The following is a 19974-nucleotide window of genomic DNA, read 5'->3' on the forward strand; positions in this document are numbered from 1 at the left end:
GGCTCAGGTCATGATCTCAGGGTCCTGGGATCGAGCCCCGTGTCAGGCTTCCTGCTCAGTGCAGAGCCTGCTTCTCCCTCTGCCACTCCCTCTGCTTGTGCTCTTCTGTCTATCTCTCTGTCAAATAAATAAACAAAATCTTAAAAAAAAAAAAAAAGAAAAAAAGATTAAAAAAATTACATCATAGATTTGCCATTCTTTTTTTTTAAGATTTTATTTATTTATTTAGAGAAAGAGAGAGAGCACACAGGCATGGGGAGGGGGAGAGGGAGACTCTCAAGCCGACCCCATGCTGAGCGCAGAGCCCAACATGCGACCCAACCTCACAACCCTGAGATTATGACCTGAGCTGAAATCAAGAGTCAGATGCTCAGCTGACTGAGCCACCCAGGTGCCCCGATTTGTCCATTCTTTTAACACAAGAAGAAATTCAAATTTTTTCAGAGACCAGAACACCTTGAAATCTTGTTTAAAGGTGCTTAGGTGGTATTGTTGGTAAATCCAGCTAAGAATTTCAGTTGCAAGGTGGCCAGCACGGTGGGCTGCACAAAAAAACAGTAAGTTTACACGGCTGGCTGGCATCTGGTTGGTAACCAGATGTCCATAGGGTCATACTCGCACAGCGTCTGGATGTGCCCTCTGCCAAAAAACCGTAGCTCTCCTAGACACGTGGTCCCCAGATGAAGTGAGTTCTGTGACAAATGTGTCTCTGGTAGATCCATGTACCACCAGCTAGAGGTTCACGGAGAGTGTCTTCCATCAACAAGGTGAATCACAGGAGTGTGCGAGGTTTCTGGAGGAGAAACAGAGGGCCTGCCTGCCGGGCCAGCCATGGAGAAGTCACTGAAGGAGCCCACATTCGACACAGCTGGTCCCAGACACAATGAACTCACATGGGCCCGAGGCTCACGTGGAAAACATCAGCGCAGTTGTGATTAAAGCCCTGTTTGCCTTAAAAGGAAATCCATTTCTTTTTTTTTTTTTAAGATTTTATTTATTTGACAGAGAGAGACACAACGAGAGAGGGAACACAAGCAGGGGGAGTGGGAGAGGGAGAAGCGGGCTCCCTGCCGAGCAAGGAGCCCGATGCAGGGCTCGATGCGGGGTTCGATCCCAGGATCCCAGGATCATGACCTGAGCCGAAGGCAGACGCTTAACGACTGAGCCACCCAGGCGCCCCAGGAAATCCATTTCTTAAAGGTACTTGGTAAACCTACATTTTGAAGTGTGCTTTTAATTTATGGCAAAATTACAAAAAAAAAAAAAAGAGCGAGCGAGAGAGAGAGAGAGAGAAGCTATTTAATGTGCAGAAGAAGGGCTAAGTGAGAGTCTGGTCTGGACACTTAATTTCTTCATATGTCAGATTCGACTAGTGTGGTGTTTCTCAACCTTGGCTACACAGCAGGATGCCTGGGGAGGGTGTTAAAACGTAGGGATGGGGGGGTGCAGACATTCTGATTTGATTTGCCTGGAAGGCGGCCCAGGCATCAGTCTTTCTATAATATCCCCAAGGGATTCCAGTGTGGGACCAAGTTGAGAAGCAGGGCAGTGGATGTTTCAGTGGAGGTTCCTGGCCCTCTCTTCTCAGCCCCAGCCTTCCCCCGCCACCCCCCAGGCGGAGGACGCCTAGCTTCCAGAAGTACCGGAGCGATTAGAAGACGTAAGTAATCAGTGATTGGTACATCCCAGAAGCCCACTCAAAGCTAGCTACTTTGCCTCATAAGAAGCCTACAATTTCTTATCTTTTCTTTTTAAGAAATGTATCTATCAATCAAGCACAAAAATCTACAGCATCTTTGAAATAGGTTCATCCACATGCTCTGTCTCAGCCATTTCTCACTGGTCTGAGCAGATGTCCAGTGGCCCTTCCCATGGCCCAACGTCAGCGCACAAAAAAAAAAACGAAACACCAAGTTGGATAAGGGGTGTTTTCCGTGTGTCACTAAGAGTGTTGTAGATCCCATTTCCATGCTTCCCAGTGTCCTTTGGGCATCTGGGCTGTGGGCCCACGTACGTTTTCACAGTTGGCCTTCAAGGACCGATTCCCACTTCAGTTTGGACCTGCTGCCAGGCGGCCCCACCCAAGTCCATTTTCCCATGTGCTGGCTGAACCACCAGCATGGAAAAATAGAACATTTCAGAGCTGGAGCTTCTCCAGCCAGTGTCATGTCAAGAGAACGGAGTCCGTGTCAGCCTCCCAGGGTCACGGTGCTCCCACAGCCAGGGCGCCATCCTGGAAGCCCACGGTGGGTGGCTCGAGCACTTCATGTCACACTATCTACTCCCTGATTCCAGCTGTGGAGAACAAACCCAAAAAAAGAAAAAAGAAAAAAGAATCCAAGGAAGCACTCACTCAAGGCCAGATTCAAAAAGCAAGTAGTTGAGTAGAAGTCCTGAACCAAACCAAACTTCTGGACACTGATAAACTACAAAATTAAAACCAGGATAAACGAAGTTATGTCCAGACACGGGTCAGTAAATCTCCAGGTTTTCAGACTGAATTGTCCAGCTCATTGCTTTGACCGACACCTCCTTTTGGCTATGGAGACACAGCCCTGGTATATTAAAACTTATAAACAATTGCTTTCCCACCTGGAAGCAGAAATGACAATGGGAAACCACATCTGGCAAAGTTTGATCTTTGGCTCGAGAGACGAGACTGGTTTCAGTGGGGTGAATTTTATAGCCAGGAGAACTATTTTTCAAGTTGCTCCAGCCTTATAAAACTGCAGTTTCTATCAAAATTGTCTCAGTGTGGGAAAGAATGAGGAGGGCCACCCAGGTCTCTATTTGGAAGTCGCCTGGAGTGTCTACTTGCCCACAGAACTCCCCATTTTCAAGATAAAAAGCCTACTTAATAAGGACATGTCTTGGGTTTTGTCATTATTCATCATTAAATTCGTCCAGATCCTTCACACCAGAGGTAGAGACAAGATGGAGGCAGAATGCCTGGGGAAAGGTCAGGGACAGATTTAAACATGTCTCACTGAGCAAGTCAGCCCGTGTCCCTGCTATCAAGCTATGAGGCCAGCTCTCACCCACTATATCCTTACCGTGGCCCCACCTGTCCTCTGTCCAGGGAAGATGTCCAGAGGAATCCCCAACCCTACAGAACAGTGAGCAAGTATTACTTCCAGCACAGGCCACCCAGGTAACGCAGGATGTGGAACCTAGAGCTTTTGAGACCAGCAATGGGCACGGGGCCCCATTTGGGGAACACAGGCTGGTGAGGTCACACCCCAGATTGGAATGTTGGGTACCTGCAGACACCTGCTCTTGGTACCGTCCGACTGTACAGCTCGCTGGTGAAGAGAGTGAGGTTTGATGTCACACTAACCTTGGTCCGGTTCCCAGGGCCTCGTTCTCTCAGGCGAGACTTTGAGCAAGTTAGGCAACTTTCTGATCCTCGGTTTCTCCCTCTGTAAAATGAAGAAAGTCCACTTCCTTGAGATGACAATTGTGAGGATTAAGGCAGCATGAATGTTGAAACACAAAAGGCAGTCAAGATATTAGACTTATTTCTATTATCCCATACAGGTGCCTAGAACAACGCAGCTGTAATCAAACCCGTCCCCCCAACAGAAATATTCTCAGAGCCTTAGTTTGTGGATTGACTTTTTTTTTTTTCACTGAGCACTTTTGCATCTCAAATTATACACCAAAGCGGGTGTGTGGCAAAAAAGCCGGGGCACCAGCTAAAGCTAACATGCAAATTGCCCGGAAAACAAGCGAGAGACACAGCCTCAAATGGCACAGAAGCCTGATTCCCACCAGCAAGGGCAAGGCCAGTGTGGCTCTAGGAAACATCCTCACTAAGGATATTTTAAAAGAAAACCAGTCTTATGACTTCCAGATACAAACCAAAAGTGACAACGGGTTAAGGAAATGTCATATGATCATTTTTCGGAGGTTGCCTTAGGAGTTACATTGAACTTGTGATTAGCACATCAATTCTTAATACATGAGGGCTGGGGCGCCTGGGGGGCTCAGTCAGGGAAGCGTCTGCCTTCGGCTCAGGTCATGATCCCGGGGTCCTGGGACCAGGCTCCGCGTTGGAGTCTGTGCTCAGCGGGGGGTCTGCTTCTCCCTGTCTCTCCCTGTTCCTTTGCCCCACCCCCCAACCTGTTCTTGCTCTCTCGCTCTCTCTCTCAAATTAATAAAATCTTTTAAAAAAATACATGAGGGCTTCCAATATGTTAGATAGGCTTGAGAAAGGTATACAGTATTTTAAAGCTTTTATTTTAAAGCTTTTAAAAAACACTCTGTCGATGAGACATCTGCACCTCTGAAGTTCTTTCTACCTCAGTGGAATAAAGATGAACTCCAGTTACTGGCCCAATGAACAATCACCTTCACGTGAAGTGGGGAGAGGGCCTCCGCCTTCCTTCAAGGACTGAGATGGGGCCCCTAATGCATTTAGCAGAGCACCTCAGGACACAGCAAGTGCTCCCGGTCAAGGTTAACAGCTGCTGTCGTGGCTGCCTCTTTTTGCTGCTTTTATCCTCTCATTCAATGACTGGACCACACCTGTGCTAGACATGGGGTCTTCCGAGAAGGATATTCCACAAGTCCAGTCCCTCAAAACACTCAAAGACTCCAAGGAGAGATGGACATGTAAACACGTTCTCATACAAAGTGGCAACTTCTCTGAGATCTGGACAAAATGCTACAGGACCCAGAGGGGAGCCAAGGAAGGCTTCACAGAGGACATAAGCTTTTATATGGGTTTTAAGAAATGAAGGGGAATTGGTCCGGCAAAGGGAAAGGGTATGCAAGACAGAGCAAACAGTAGGCACAGAAGTCTGAGTTAATCAAAAGGTGTTAAGGACTGAATTGGGTTCCCCTCCCCCCACCCACATTCATGTGTAGGAGCCCCATCTTCCATGTGATAGTATTTGGAGAGACGATGAGGGCCAGATGAGGTCTGGATGCATTTGGAACCCTCATGATGGCATTAGTGCCCCTTTAAGAAAGGAAGAGACCCCAGTGCTTGCTTTTTCTGCCATGTGAGGGGACATAGCTTGAGAAAGTGGCCATCATGGGTCAGGAAGAGAGCCCTCACCAGAAACCAAACTGGCTAGCACCTTGACCTTGGACTTCCGGCCTCCAGAAGTATGAGAAATAAGTGTAGCTTAAGCCACCCCGTCTACGGTATTTTGTTCCAGCAGCCTAAGCAGACTAATCCACAAGGCATGGTGGTCTTTGAGCAATGGTGGTGACCTCTGGATTAGGAAAGGAGAAGTCAGCCAAGGAGTATCAGGAGAAGGGTTTGGAGAGATCTCTGGAGGCCAGACTGTGAAGGAACCAAAGAGCAAGCCAAGGATTTGGCACGGATGCTATGGGCCTCCAGAACCAATAAATCTCGGCTGGGAAATGATGTGAGTTGACTTCTTCTCTATGAAGATAAGTCTGATGCCAATAGGGGAAGATAGACTGCAATTTAGAAACCTGGGAGGAGACGCCTCAGGAGTGCAGCAGGGAAAAGCTGCTCATTATTTGGTGGGGAGTAGAACCCCCACCCACTTCACTGCAAATAGCCTTCCATACAATGGCTATGCTCAGAGCTGGTCAGGTGCCACCAGGACCCTTTGGGCCCTGCAGTCCATCTGGAGAGAAGCCCTGGGGGATGGGGAAGGAGACTTCAGTTTGCTCTTCAGTGCAGACTCGGCTGGAGGGAGCTGTCCTGTTTAAAGACAGAGCCAAAAATCAGAAGCCATTCTTCTACCAGTAAGAAACAGGCCTTCATCTGTCCCAGAAATTCCAAGGACATGGGCATTTTGATGGAAAAGAACAGGAGATGGCATGTGAGAGCTCCCAGATTATGTTACCAATGTGCTATGAAAGCCCATCACCTTGACTTAGGCCTTTTGTTGTTGTTGTTGTTGTTGTTGTTGTTGTTGTTGTTTGCCTCTGAAATGTACCTGAGGAATTATGGGTAGAAGCTGAGCTTCAGAAGAAGAGCTCAAGATACTCAAGATAAAGGATAGGATGACCAGTGGTCCTGGTTTGCCCGGGACTATCTTAATTTTAGCACGAAAAGTCCCCCATCTTGGAAAGCCCCTCAGCCCCAGGCAAATCAGGACAGCTGGTCACCCTAAAGAACTATTATAAAATACTGCAAAAAGACTGTGATTCGGGATTTATCAAGTTCACAGCAGAGAGAGATAATACGTGGTAAAAATGAGGTGATGATTTTTCCTCAATGTAAGTTTAGGGTGCCATACACGAGGACTCAGATAATGCACATTTCCTCGAATAAAGCCTAACATGTTGACCATGAAAGCCAGGAAGCAGGAAACTCATAAAAATAATAACAGTAAGAATGCACATATTGGGCACTCACCATATGCTAGGCATGGTTCAAAAAACTTTACATAAATTAAATCATTTAATCCTCAACAGCTGTATGATAATCATTTGCATTTTTACAGATGAAAAAAATGGAAACACAGACATCACATACACAAGAAATGTATATGATGGAACTGGAGTTTGGAACCAGGCAGCCTGGGGCCCAAATTCCATGCTTTCAAACAGTTCCTATATATAATATATAACAACTCGTGCTTACTGAGCTCCCACTATAAGCCCATCGTGGTGCTGAGGATGCTCTCCATAAAGCATCTCCTATAACCCTCACAATAGTCTGTCTGGGTCTAGAGAGGTTACCCACTCTTTCAACTAATATCTGCTGAGCTGATGCTTGTTCAAGAATTGTGATGTTATATTTTTACAGGGGAAGGACGATGAAGGTTTGGGCCAAAGGAATAGCAGTGAACGTGGAAGATGGAAATGAGAGGCAGGACTCGAGAAAAATGTCTGAAGTGAAAACATAAAACATGGGATTGTTTGAACATGGGGAATATGGGAGAAAAGTCAAGGATGACTCTGAGATTTTTTTACTCGAGGGACTGGGTGGATGGTAATCCATCCACCAAAAACAAGACCAGAACAAGTTCTGCTTGAGGGGGAAGATGATGAGTTCAGATTGGGACGTGTTAAGTTTCAGCTACTACGGGGCATTGCAAGTAGATGTGGCCAGAAAGTCCTGGAAACATGTCTGGAGCTTAGTCTCGATGGTTGGGAGCCTGTAGCCTAGACTTAGTGATTAAGGTCACAGGTGTAAATAAGATTACCCAGAGAAGAGAACATGACAAATGACAGAGCCCTAAGAAACGTCAACATTTCAGGGGGGAGCAGAGGAGAGCCTGCCAAGAGGTCGTGAAGATAAGAGATGTGGGGAGAGAACCAGGAGACACTGTTTGCCTGGAAACCAAGGGAGGGACAGGTGATGGCCAGAAGGACCAGTGCTACAGAAGACAAGCAGGAGGAAGGCTAGAACAGCTCATCAGGACCAGGGCCCAGCTTGGAACTGAAGATGTGGGCCAGAACGTGATCAGACAGCAGCAAGGGAAACTGGGTTCCGACTTAGCCTGCTCCTGAACTTGGTCTCCTTAACATCCCTCAGCCAGGAATGAAATCACCTCAAAGCTTGGGGTTAAGGCTAGGTCTGTCCCTGGGGGGTTGGGGACTCCAGCTGCTGAGTCTGAAAAGTAAAGGAACAGGGTGGGGGGCCAGACAGATAAGCTATTGCGGTTGACACATTTATTCTCAGCTGCTTTTACAGGCCAGAAGATTAGCCCTAAAGAGCCACAAACACAAAACACAACACAAAAGCAAACAGTTTTTTTTTTTTTTCAAAAATCTTTTCCTTCCGTAGCAGAAGAGGAAGAGAGAAAGAGAAAGTAGGTCTACCAGAACAAATTCCCTGGGCCAGGCTTATGGCTGCCTGACCCGTGACCCTTGACCCCAGGCTGAGAATGCAGGAACCTTATTAACATCAGCAAAGTATGCGTGAAGAGACAAGCTTTCCAAGGGGTCTCGTTCCGCTGCCAAACCCAAAGAGCTCACCACTGACCTTGAAGCTATGGAAGATATTTCTCCCTTCGGGATGACAGAGAAAAGGCAAAGCCGGGACAGGGTTCCAAATGGAAACCATCACCTTCACGTGAAGCAGCTCTGTTTTTAATACACCCTGGGGAGAAAAATCTGGAAGTTAAGAGCTGAGCTAAGGAGAGACGTAGATGCAATTCTGACCCTCATTCAACTCTAGGCGACTCAGCTCAGGAAGAAAAAACATGTTATTTGAAGTCAGATGTTTGACCTTTTTTATGGGAGTTGCCCATTATTTATGTCCACACCCTTTAACTGGTGTTGCCTGGGTATTTCTTAGGCTCTGAAGCCAGCCTCTGTATCTAAGTTTGTGTGATCATCCAAGCTTTCTGAGGTCTCCCTACTAGCCCACCACACTTCATTTTTCATGTAGCAAAAGGATCAAGCAGAACATTCCTGTGGGGAGAGACACCGCCCAGGCCTGCCCACACTGCCTCTCTCCCGGGCTGATAAACCCCCATCATAAATTCTGCCACAACGCGAGGCTCCGACCTGCTATCAGTATGCTTTTCTCTTGGCAACATACCAGCTCTGTCCCATGAGATAAATCCATTATTTTCAGAATCCTAGAGGGGCAGGACAAGGAGTAAGAGGAGACTCGCCAGCCCAGGGTAAATCATCCTGCATTGCTGTTTGCAGTCCTCAGGCTAACATCTCATTCTGGCTCCTTCCTGGGTCTCATCCGTGGTTCTGCCACAGAGTGACGTGGTACCTTCCAGACTTCCACTTCACCATCCCCCACCCCCCTTCCCAGCTGTTGTCAAAGCAACAGCCTCATTCACTGGGAAGTCCGAGGAGGAGAGATGGTGAGGTGGGAGGGATGGGCTAGGAGAAAAATGTACTGAGATAAGAAAAGCAATTGGTCCTCGTAGAATGCATGACCAGAATACCGGGTTATGCCTTCACTCTGGCTCTTGGACCTGGGACTGAACTTTAGAATTCATTCCCTTTGGCTTCAACAGGTTCTCAGGTCTGGAACAGGAGAAAGAGAGAGAGGTGCGAGAATCTCCAGGACACCCGTTTGCACGTTGTGGACTACCTGTGCGCCTTCAACCAAAGACCTTGACCGAGCTTGGTCTGTGTCCTCTCCTCCTATTTTGTGACCCCACTGGGAAGAGACAGAGAGGCTGCCTGAGCCCTTCGGCTGCTTCAGCAGAGCGTGGAACCTCTGAGCACCTGCATTTAATCCTAGCTCTTTACAATTCCAACCATTTTTCCCCAACAAACCACTTTTTCTGGTCATGTCAGCAACTACTTTCACATGATTTAAGTGAATCCGCCATACAGATGAGCCAGCTTGGCTGTGGGGGCTGCCAAAGGAAAAACCCCAATTGATCTGGTGTTTTTCATCTTATTGACAAGAACTTAATTCAGTCCAGCTGTACTTCATCTTGGCAAAGCTTCAAACCTCAGGAGAAGGGGGATCACAGTGCCACCTATCACAGCTGCAAAGTGGGTCTTGAGGCCATGATGAGTGTGTCTGTAGCAACTTTTGAAAATAACCCGTTTAAACATTGCAACAGTGATCCTCAGTCTTTGGAGAGAGGTTATAACATCAAATAGCCATTTGGTTCTTTCTGGATTCCCCACTGTCCAGCCCACCGCCACCCAATACACAATTTTAGAAAATCTGGCGAAGCTAGAATTCCTTTTAAAATATTTAAAATTAATTTTGGGGGCGCCTGGGTGGCTCAGTCAGTTAAGTGTCTTTCGTTCGGCTCAGGTCATGATCTCATGGTCCTGGGATCCAGCCCCCGCATCAGGCTCCCTGCTCAACGGGGAGTCTGCTTCTCCCTCTCCCTCTGCCCCTCCCCCCACTTGTGCTCTCTCTCTCTCTCTCTCTCTCTCTCTCTCTCTCAAATAAATAAAAATCTTTAAAAAATAAAGTTAATTTTAGGTGATTTTACTTTCAGATTTTTGGGGTGAATTTTGCAATACCTTTGTGCTCCCTCAGATACTTAGGATTTCGCCCCCAAAAAACAATCAAGGAATCAATTCTCTGTCCCACGGGTCAGAAACTGATCTTGCCGATGCTGAGAAGGAAATGGAGTTTTTCATAATTCAGGGTTATCGCTAGGGCTACAGTCATGATATGTGTAGACAGGGCTTTGAACGTATCTGGTGTTCTTTGCTATCCCCGCAACTCTAGCCTCTAGGTTCCTCCGCAGAGAAAGCTGCACGAGAGAGCTTCATGGGTTCTTACAGAAAGAGGGGCTAGAGAGAGAAATTCTCCCATCCTTCCATGACAAAATGTCTTCTGAGGATACTGGATAACATTTATTGAGCTTTTCTTATGTGCCCGGTCCTACTCTAGGTATATTCACAAATGTAATCCTTGTAACAACTTTCTGAAGGTGGTACCATAATTCTCTCCAGATACTTACAGATGGAAAAACTAAAGCACAGAGAGATCAAGCAATTTTCCCAGAGTCACAAAGTGAAAAAGTGGTTGTGCCAGGATTCTAGCAAAGGAAGTCAGAGTCCAGAGTTCATTCTCTTAACTTCTATCTCCCAGTACCTCTCAAACCTGAGCATGAACAAGCAACTGGAGGGCTTATTAAAATACAGATTTCTAAGCCACACACCCAGAGTTTCTGATTCAGTAGCTCTGGGTGAGGCCGGAAGACTTACATTTCTAGCACATTCCCCAGTAACGGTGATGATGCTGGACCACACATTGAGAATCAAAATCATTGCTTTTGGCCCCTAGAGAAAACTCTTGCTAGAACCCTTTCTTCATCCCCACATATTCCTCCAATCCAGAAAAAAAAAAAAAAACCTCAATGAAAGCATTAGCTATACTAAGTAATCTCATGAAATCAATCAACCAGCCAGTGTTTTGGGTGGCCTTGACAATTTCTCAGACTGCAACTGTGCTAAGTCAAACTTGGGGGGCTTCCAGAAGCAAAATCCCAGCCTTCTCAGTAGAGCTTCTCTGGACCACTGAGGGGCCTTCAGCCTGCAGAAGATGACTGGACAGCCTGTACCCTCTTCCCTCTTCTCTCTCTACTCACTCCTTTGTTGATAACACATTGTTTCGAAGCCATGAGTATTACTAAACTGAAAGGAATCTCACCCGTTTGTTAAAACTTCCTCCGTAGATGTTTGGAAAGTTATCTTTCTTCAAGAGGTCACTTTGGAATCACTTCAGGGTATATAGGACAACAGAATATACACACATAGGGGAGGCAAGCAGAGCAAAGGTAAACACTGAGCGATTTTCTAAGGTAAAGCTGGGACCAAGCTAGCGTACAGAAACACGGCCTACAAGACAAACTCAAAGAAGGAAACCCAGTAGGTTCTGAGACTTGCCGTTTTTGAGAAGCTCTTTCACACACTGAGATCCAAAAGATCTCTCCATCATTAGGAAGGAACACAGCATTGGGTGGCCCACCATGTTCTCCACAACATCTCCATGCAAAATACAAAAATGTTTCACAGAGAATTTATTAGAATAGCCCTCAAAGGATACTCGCGGTTATAATATTCCACAAAATATGGACCCCACGGGTCTCCCATGTCAAGGTAAATGCCTTATGCACAGTAGGCTGGCAGTCAATACTTGAAAATTAAAAACACTTTTGAGTAGTTTGGTTCTTCGCTATCTTTACTGAAGTATATATATGAAGAACTACAACTGTACTTCTTTCCAAATACCCCATAATTCTGATACTTTTGCCACTGCCCTTCTAATTTTTAGTTGTGTGTGTGTGTGTGTGTATGTGTGTTTTGAAGTAGGCTCTACACCCAGCGTGGGGCTTGAACTCATGACCCTCAGATCAAGAGTCTCATGCTCTACCGCCTGAGCCAGCCAGGTGCTCCTTGCCACTGCCCTTCTATCCAACTTAACTAAGTCTAATTTAATTTTCTAATGCTTGAAGACAATTATTACATCATAATGGTGAAAGTTATTTCACATTTTCTTTAAAAAAAATAAAGTCCAGTTTTCTTAAAAGATTCATCATTAAGCACTCCCATCAAATAATCCACTGATTAGTCTATGACACTTTCCATTCTGAGATTTTTCAGTAACATTTATAGCATTGTGAAAATCACTTAGACCACATGTCAGAAGTCTAATCCTGTCCCCGTAACTTAGTGGCTGTGTGGCTTACCTTCCCTTGACTTCGATTTTCTCATGTGCTAAATGGAAGAAAAGAAACCTCACCCCAGAAATATTCTCATGAATTAACACAGGAATAAAAAAGCCTTAAGGAACACATATCTGAATTTGAATTGAATTATAATAAGTGAAAATTCATTTGATGGATTATAATTATGATAATGATCCTAATTAATGGTCCCTGACTTGTTTTCCCCCAGAGGTAGTGATGCATTTCCCTGGAAGAATAGGTGTGTGCTCCCCACCTGTGGCCACTGGGGCTATACGGGAAAAGGGACAGACTCATGCCAAGGGCTAGTGAGGGGAGGAGCGCTTCAGCACAGTTCAGCCAAGGTTGCTCAGATCCAGAGAGTGAATTCAACGAACACATCTACACTGGTCATTGGAGCCCGGGGACCTGGTGGATACCAGAGCCAAGGTACAAAGAAAACAGGGTTGGAGAAAAAGGGACATAAAGACAAAAACAATGAGTTGATGTAGGAAGACAGGAGACAGTCTGAAAACACTTCAGCGGTGACAAGCCAATGTCCACAGCTCTGCTTTCCCTACTTCTCAGTCCATTTGCTGGGGGCAGCCAAGTCTGTTTAAATGGACAGGAGACTGTCACACAGATCCTCTCACTCAGCTCACCTTACAATCAGCGACAGATGCTTGCAAGCTACCAGGAAATACGGAAGTACTAACAGGTCAGCCCACGTTTCAGATTTGAACTCACCAAGCTGAGGACACCAAGTGTCCTTACTGAGGCCCTCAATCTCAGGGTGAAGACACTAATGTCTTGAAAGAGATTTGTTACTACTAATAGTTAATGCACTAGCATTTGCAAATGCCTTACTTATTTATATGCGTGCTTCTCTTATATAAATTAGAACAGGATGGAGTTTATCCCTAGGATAACCCCTTTCTCATTCACTGGTATTCTAATGTGTTTCTTGAATTAAAAAGGAAAAAATGGGGTAATACCTAGCAGTCTGGGAAGTGCACGTAATCTGAGGGTTGCTCATGAGAGTGTGCCATGTGATATTAGGGTACCTCCTCAGTATAGGGAGAAATGGTTGGAAACCACCACTAGATCTGAGCAAGCTGGGTAGCCTCATGGAGATAACGCAAGCATTGGCATGGAATCACTGTGGATGGTCCTGTTATGTATTTCAGAGAATCTGGGTAGGGTACCAACACCCAAGGGCTCTATGCTCATGATGGCAAAGAGCAGAATCCAGCTAATTATACGTGGTCTTCCATAACCCTGAGCTAATGATCCATCTTGATGCTGATCATAAATCTCTCATCCTAAAAGAGCTCAAATTCATAATTTGGCTTCACTCATTTGGAATTTTTTTTTTATAACAGTAGTAGTCAGATGCTGATTGTCAGAATAGAAAAGTATTTAATTCAATTCTCTTTTTGAATGACTCATTTCCAATTTATGTACTAATAACTTGCAGTGGTCAGCCTCCAAGATGGCACCAAGTGATCCCCATCTCCTGGTATGCACACCCTTGTGCAGTCTTTCCCACACTGTATCAGGGTTTCTTGGTGTGGTCAATAAAATATGGCATAAGTGATGATGTGGGACCTATGCTAGGTCATGAAAGACATTGCTGTTTCTGCCTTGCCCCCTCAGGTCTTGTTCTGGAACATGATCATGACCATGAAGCTAGCTGTCATGCTGTGAGGACACTCAAACAGTCTTATAGCAAGTTTCACTAGAAAGGGGACTGAGGTATCAGTTTTCCAGCCATGCGGGTGTGCCATCTTGGAAGCAGGTCCTCCAGCCCCAGGCTGGCCTTCAGATGACTGTAGACTCAGCTGACAGCTTGACTGCAGTCTAGTGATAGTCCCTGAGCCAGAACCACTCAGCTAATCTATTTCCAGAAACTATATAAGATAATAAATGTTTATTGTTATGTTAAGCCATTAAGTTTTGGGATAATTTGTTATGTAGCAATAGATAATAAACATATAACTGATGTGCTAATTATAAATTAATTTTTATCATTCATTCAAACCAGATACTCAAGGATTTTTTATTTTCCAAAACTTTTTAAAAAATCTAATAAAGATGTGTTGCTAATTCTCTACACGTAGCCCAAATGAGTTTCCGGTTTTATTGTACATATGCGAATCTGTTTCTTACTTTGACCAATTGGTAATATTATTTATTTGGGATTAGAGTCTGTTCGCTATCGGTGACCCCTCAGAAGTCATCTAAAATGTGGCCCATTGTATGTTTGTGTATATTCTATGACAGTGTCTAGAGTACTGGCTAGGACACGAATGAATAAGTTATTTGGGCTTATTTAAAAAGCCATAGAGTCTCATCAAAAGAATTTTATCATAACAAAAGAATTTCTTTCCCTCCCTTGAATTTGGCAGAAAGGTTTTATGGTACCAAGAAAGAATGGGTGATCTCTGAGGATTTTTGTCACTCTCAAATAGGACAAAAGATTTCAGAATTCTTTTTCTTCTTTGGCAAAAATCAGGAGACCAAAAACCTAAACCCCAACAATTAACTCTCACCACAGGAAAGGTATGAACCACAGGCATTGTCAGGAGAACATCTTTCTGCTTTGGCCAATGCATCGTCCTGAAGGGACAGACTCCATTTCCTAGGGCGTCATGCTGTAGTTGGATCTGTGTGTTCTGAGAACATCTGACACAGCAACATCTGGGAATCAACAGAAAAAACATCTTCCAAAGTCAATATAAGTTCTGTTTACATTGTTGCCATCCTGAATTATATGTTCCCCTATAATTAGTGTAAATAATCAAAAGCTAGCAATATTTACAAAAGTCTTAGTTATGATTTATTTTCCTCAAGAAAGAATTATACCTACCCACTGCAAATTGGGAAATGAAAGAAATCAGACTCTAATCAAGATTGTGGCCTAAAGGCCAAAAAAAAAAAAAAGGCCATCCAGAGGGTACTTCCCAAATGTTCCAGCATGGGTTTCTCCCCCTCAAATACTTCTAGCACCCCTTATTTTCTGATGAGAATTTCTTTACTTTTCATCTCTCCACCTCCGGGAAGACTTCCTGATACCTAGACTGTGTGAAGGGCCCTTCCTCTGAGAGCCCCCTCCATACAATAAACATTTTAAAGGCTCTGTTCCTGTTTAACTAGTTTTCAGACCCTAGTGCCTAGCACAGAGCCTGACACATAATAGGAACAAATAATATGTATTGACTAAAGTGTACATTGGACCCATGATATTTTTTAAAGATTTTAGAGAGAGAGAGAGCAAAAGCGTGGGTGCACATGAGTGGGGGAGGGGCAAAGGGAGAGAATTTTCTGTGCTGAGCACAGACCCCACTGCAGGGTCTCCATCCCACAACCCATGAGATCATGACCTGAGCCGAACCAAGAGTCAGAGGCTCAACCAACTGAGCCACCCAGGTGCCCCATGGACCCATGATTTTCATATAACATTTTGCTCTTCCTCATATTGTGTTTATTAGAAAATTCCTTTTCATTCATTTTTTCTTTGCCAACTCCCCTTTATAGCTCTCATTCTGAAAGTCTATGTTTTGCTAAGTTTCAATCACTGGAAGGCAAAAAATAGGACAAAAGTCTCCACATTTTCACCCAGAGTGTGAGAATATTACAATCCAAAAAACTACCATATAACTTTACACCCACTATGATGGCTACAAGCAAAAACAGAAAATAGCAAGTGTTAGTAAAGTTGCAGAGAAATTAGAACCCTCACATATTGCCGGTGGGAATATAAAATGACTCAGCCAGTGCAGGAAATCAATTTGGTGACTCCTCAAAAAATTAAATGTGAAAGTACCACATGACCCAACAATTCCACTCCTACTTACATGCCCAAAAGCACCAAAAACAGGTTGTGCAAACAAAAACTTGTACACAAGTGTTCATAGTAGCACTGTTCACAGTAGCCAAAAGTTGGAACAATCCAAATGTCCGTTAACTAATGAATGAATTGATAAAGAACACGTGGTATCTCCATGCAATGGAATGTTGTTTGGCCATAAAAAGGAATAAAGTTGTGATCCATGCCACAGCATGGAGAAGCCTTGAAAACGGTATGCTAAGATACAGAAGCCAGCAAAAAAGGCCACATATTACATAAGTCGATCTATATGAAATGTCCAGAACAAACTAATCTATAGAGACAGAAAGTAGATTAGAGGAGGGGTGCCTGGGTGGCTCAGTCAGTTGAGCATCTGACTCTTGATTTTGGCTTAGGTCATGATCTTGGGGTCCTGAAATTGAGCCCCATGTAGGGTTCCACATTCAGCACAGAGTCTGCTTGTCCCTCTCCTCTGCTCCTTGCTGCCCACCCTCGCCGCTAAAATAAATAAATAAAATATTTGAAAAAAAAATAACAAAGAAAGTAGATTAGTGGTTGCTTCGGATGCTTCGGACTGGGTGAGGATGGAAGGTTAGGCGGGTGGCTAAAGGGTGAGAGGCTTCTCTTTGCGTTGATGAAAACGTTCTAAAATTGACTGCTAGTGGTTGCACATTATCTGTGAATATATTAAAAACCATTAAATTCCACACTTTAAATGGGTGGATTGAATTGTATGTGATTATAACTCAGTAAAGTTATTAAAAAAAATATATCAGAGTGATGCCTGGGGGGCTCAGTTTGTTAAGCATCTGCCTTTGGCTCAGGTCATGATCCCAGGGTCCTCGGATTGAGTCCTGCGTCAGGCTCCTTGCTTGGCAGGGAGCCTGCTTCTCCCTCTACCTGCTGCTCCCCCTGCTTATGCTCTCTCTCTCTCTCTCTGTATACATACATACATACCAGGTAGCATAAGGAAATTCATTGAGGTGTTGGAATTGTTCTGTGTTCTGTTTGTTGGTGGTAGTTGTCAGATTCAGTGCATGTGTTAAAATCTATAGAACTTTACACTCCAAAACAGCGAATTGCCATGCATTGTAAATTTAAACCCACCATGTGCTTAGTTGGAATTATGAGCTGGTATCCATGATCAACTTCAGTTGAGACTGGTTTATCTAATTAAAAAGTCCTGTGTGTATGCAAAGAGAACACTCAGATTCAAAGAGCCAAGCCTGAACCTAGCTTGTGAGGCTGCATTCCGCAGCTGAAATCCAGACCATACGAAGTCAGAGAGATCATCACCCATGTAGTCTTGTCTACACTTCATGCTTCAAGCAGACTTGTGGATTCGGTGGTCCAAGGTTTCCTTCCAGGTCCCAGAAACCGCTGGTGATTGTTCGAATTCGCCATTTCACATGTGCCAGATAACAAACTTGGGCCCAAAATGGAGAAGGGCAGGTGGCGAAGTAGGAACGAAACCAGGTCACCATTAACATCCTGTGACCCTCTGATGGGTACTAGGGAAGCCTGGTATCCTAGCCACCGAGACACCTGCTGAGCCCTTACAGTCAGTCCCCTTGCAGTTAGCTCCAGTCCTTGGAGACCCTGACCGGAGAGCGACACACTCTATGGTAGGGACCACGTGCATGCACTGAATGTGCCAGGCTACACAGCACCCACAGGCATGAAGCTCCTTGAGAACAGGGGCCACCTGGATCAGCTGGGATTAGATGCAACCACATATAATGGAAAGCCCAAAACAATGGAGGCTTAAACACAAAAAAGTTACTCCGCCACATAAAAGAGGTCTTTGGGGAGGTGATCTATGATTGACATGAAATCAAACAGGGACTAAGATTCCTGCTCCCTTTCTGCTCCACCAACCTCAGTGCTTGGCTTCCACATTTATGGCCCAGGATAGCTGAAGTTCCAGATATCACATTTCAATCCCAGGCAGCAGGAAGGAGAAGGAGTAGAAACAACACAGGCATGCTTCCTGGTTGAATCAGCAGGCTTTAAAGAGCCTTCCTGGAGATCCACGGGAAGGTTACATTTGGATTTCAAGGACCAGAAGAACATGGTCACAAGGCTACAGGTAGGAGGAAAAAAATATATATCGCTTTTAATTGGACACCTTGCTGCCTTCAATGATGAAGGAGTTCTGTTGGTTGGGAATAAGAGGGAATGAATGCTGGGTAGACAACCTGCAGTGTCAGCCAAGCCAGCCCTGTGTCTTCTGGGGTACCCTGCAATGGCCCTGCGAGGAGCCCATTAAATGCTACTGATTTGATCTGATCTGCAGTGGCCAGGCAGGCTGATCTAGAAGCGACCTTGCTTTCTGCTTGCATAAATAGGCAATTCTCTAGTCTGGCCCACGGTATAGGGGCTAAGCAAGTAAGGCATGGTTTTTCCAGTCTTTGTGAATTAGGAATTGGTCAAAAACATTGATATTTTCTCTTGGAAACCACAGCTCTATGTGAAAATGAAAGGAAGTTATTTCAATTTTCTAAACCACCCAGTCTTCTCTGTTAGGTTAGAGATGAAAACTGTGTTATTCTGTCCTCAAACTCACCCCATGATTCTCCCACCCACAGATCCACACGGACTGATGGAAAGTGGTCACATCTGAAGGAGTTTGGGATTGAGGGTCGGTAGCTCATGTGTACTAACAGTGCTACTGAGAATGTGCTCCTTCTCTCCATGGGGAGGCCCTGCATACATATCCCCTAAGGAAAAGACAGACTCACGGACTAGCTCTTGTCCAATCCTTGTATTTGTAAAAACCCCTTGCCTATGGGGAAGGGAAAGAAGATGCAGAATGAGGAAGTGACCTGCCTAATTCTGAAGGCAGAGCTTTTAATTTGGGTCCCAGCTCTCGGTCCACTGCTCAAATCAATATAACCCAAACTAATATAGAAAAAGAAAAAAAATCTACCATTGAGAACCAAATGTTTGAGATTTGGAAACATTTTACGGTTTCTATCTACACTGATTTAGTTATCCAGATCAGAGTTTGATTCTTGATTTTATCTTGCCTTGCCTTGGTCTCTATGAAGTCATCAGTTTAATCCAATCATCATTTATTGAAAGCTTACTCAGTTATCAGCAATATGTTATCAGGGGGATACAGAAGGACCACAAGATATGGCCTTATGTTACTGTATTATTAAGATATAGGGCCATGAATTAATGAGGTTAATTTTTAAACAAATACACCAAAGACTATATATATATATATATCCATGTGAGCAGTACCTCACCTTAGGAAGCACATAGGCCAACAATAGTGTCATTGCCCAAAATATTTTCAGAATTCATATTCGGGAAATTCTTTTCAATAGGTGAACCAAATTACATTGGGTGCCTATAATAGCCACTGGGTCTTTTTGCTTTGAGAATGGAATTTCTCTTTTGAGGCAAGCCAAAGTCATCGAGAACCAGGTCTGGTACAAACAGGTGGATGATCAGCTTAGATTCCTGGTGACATTCTGTCAGCCCAGGGTGGTCTTCCCCCAGACCTCTTTTTCCATAATAGAATAATCTTTGTGTGTTTAGGCCAGTGGTTCTCAACACTTTAACATACATCAGAATCACATGGAGGGCTTGTTAGGATATAGATGGCTGGGTCCAATTTCTGATTCTTCAGGTATGAGTGAGGCCTGAGAATTTGCATTTCTAATAAGCTCGCAAGTGATGCTGATGTTACTGGTCTAGAAACCACACTTTGAGAACCACTGCTTTAAGGCAGTTATTTTAGACATAGCTGCACTTAATCTTACCTGATATAAATCATCCTTGCTCTCAGAGAACTTGGTTACTACCTCTCATACTTAGTTCTGGACACTTTATGGCCTTGCACATTCCAGGTATGCAACTGGTCACATGCCCGTGGTCCCTACCAAGAATATATCACTTTTCACCCAGCACCACACAGGATGGAGCTAACATCTGTGATGGAAAGGGCTCACAGGCTATTCTGTGATTAGAATCTGAGCCGTGCCTAGCACCCAGGCAAGTCACAGGTTAGGGATAAAACATCCCTGGAAGGGATGCTAATTATCATCCGAGTCTAACTATCCTACCACT

The 19974-nt window shown here is 44.6% G+C and overlaps 1 long non-coding RNA gene across 2 annotated transcripts in view; it reads right to left on the reverse strand.

The window, feature by feature from the left end:
* Nucleotides 1-214: 214 nt before the first annotated feature.
* LOC123845906 (uncharacterized) overlaps nucleotides 215-19974 on the reverse strand; it is a 136698-nt gene continuing 116938 nt past the window's right edge. For both annotated transcript variants that reach the window (XR_010412179.1, XR_010412180.1), the window contains 5 exons: nucleotides 17773-17977; nucleotides 11266-14744; nucleotides 7919-8035; nucleotides 3338-3419; nucleotides 215-2295 (listed from right to left, as the gene is read on the reverse strand). This is a non-coding gene — a long non-coding RNA (uncharacterized LOC123845906). The remainder of the gene's footprint in view (nucleotides 2296-3337; nucleotides 3420-7918; nucleotides 8036-11265; nucleotides 14745-17772; nucleotides 17978-19974) is intronic.

This window comes from Mirounga angustirostris, unplaced genomic scaffold, assembly GCF_029215605.1.
Source record: "Mirounga angustirostris isolate CCGP_5_RB_7025 unplaced genomic scaffold, mMirAng1.0.hap1 SCAF_6, whole genome shotgun sequence".
NCBI classification, from domain to species: domain Eukaryota; kingdom Metazoa; phylum Chordata; class Mammalia; order Carnivora; family Phocidae; genus Mirounga; species Mirounga angustirostris.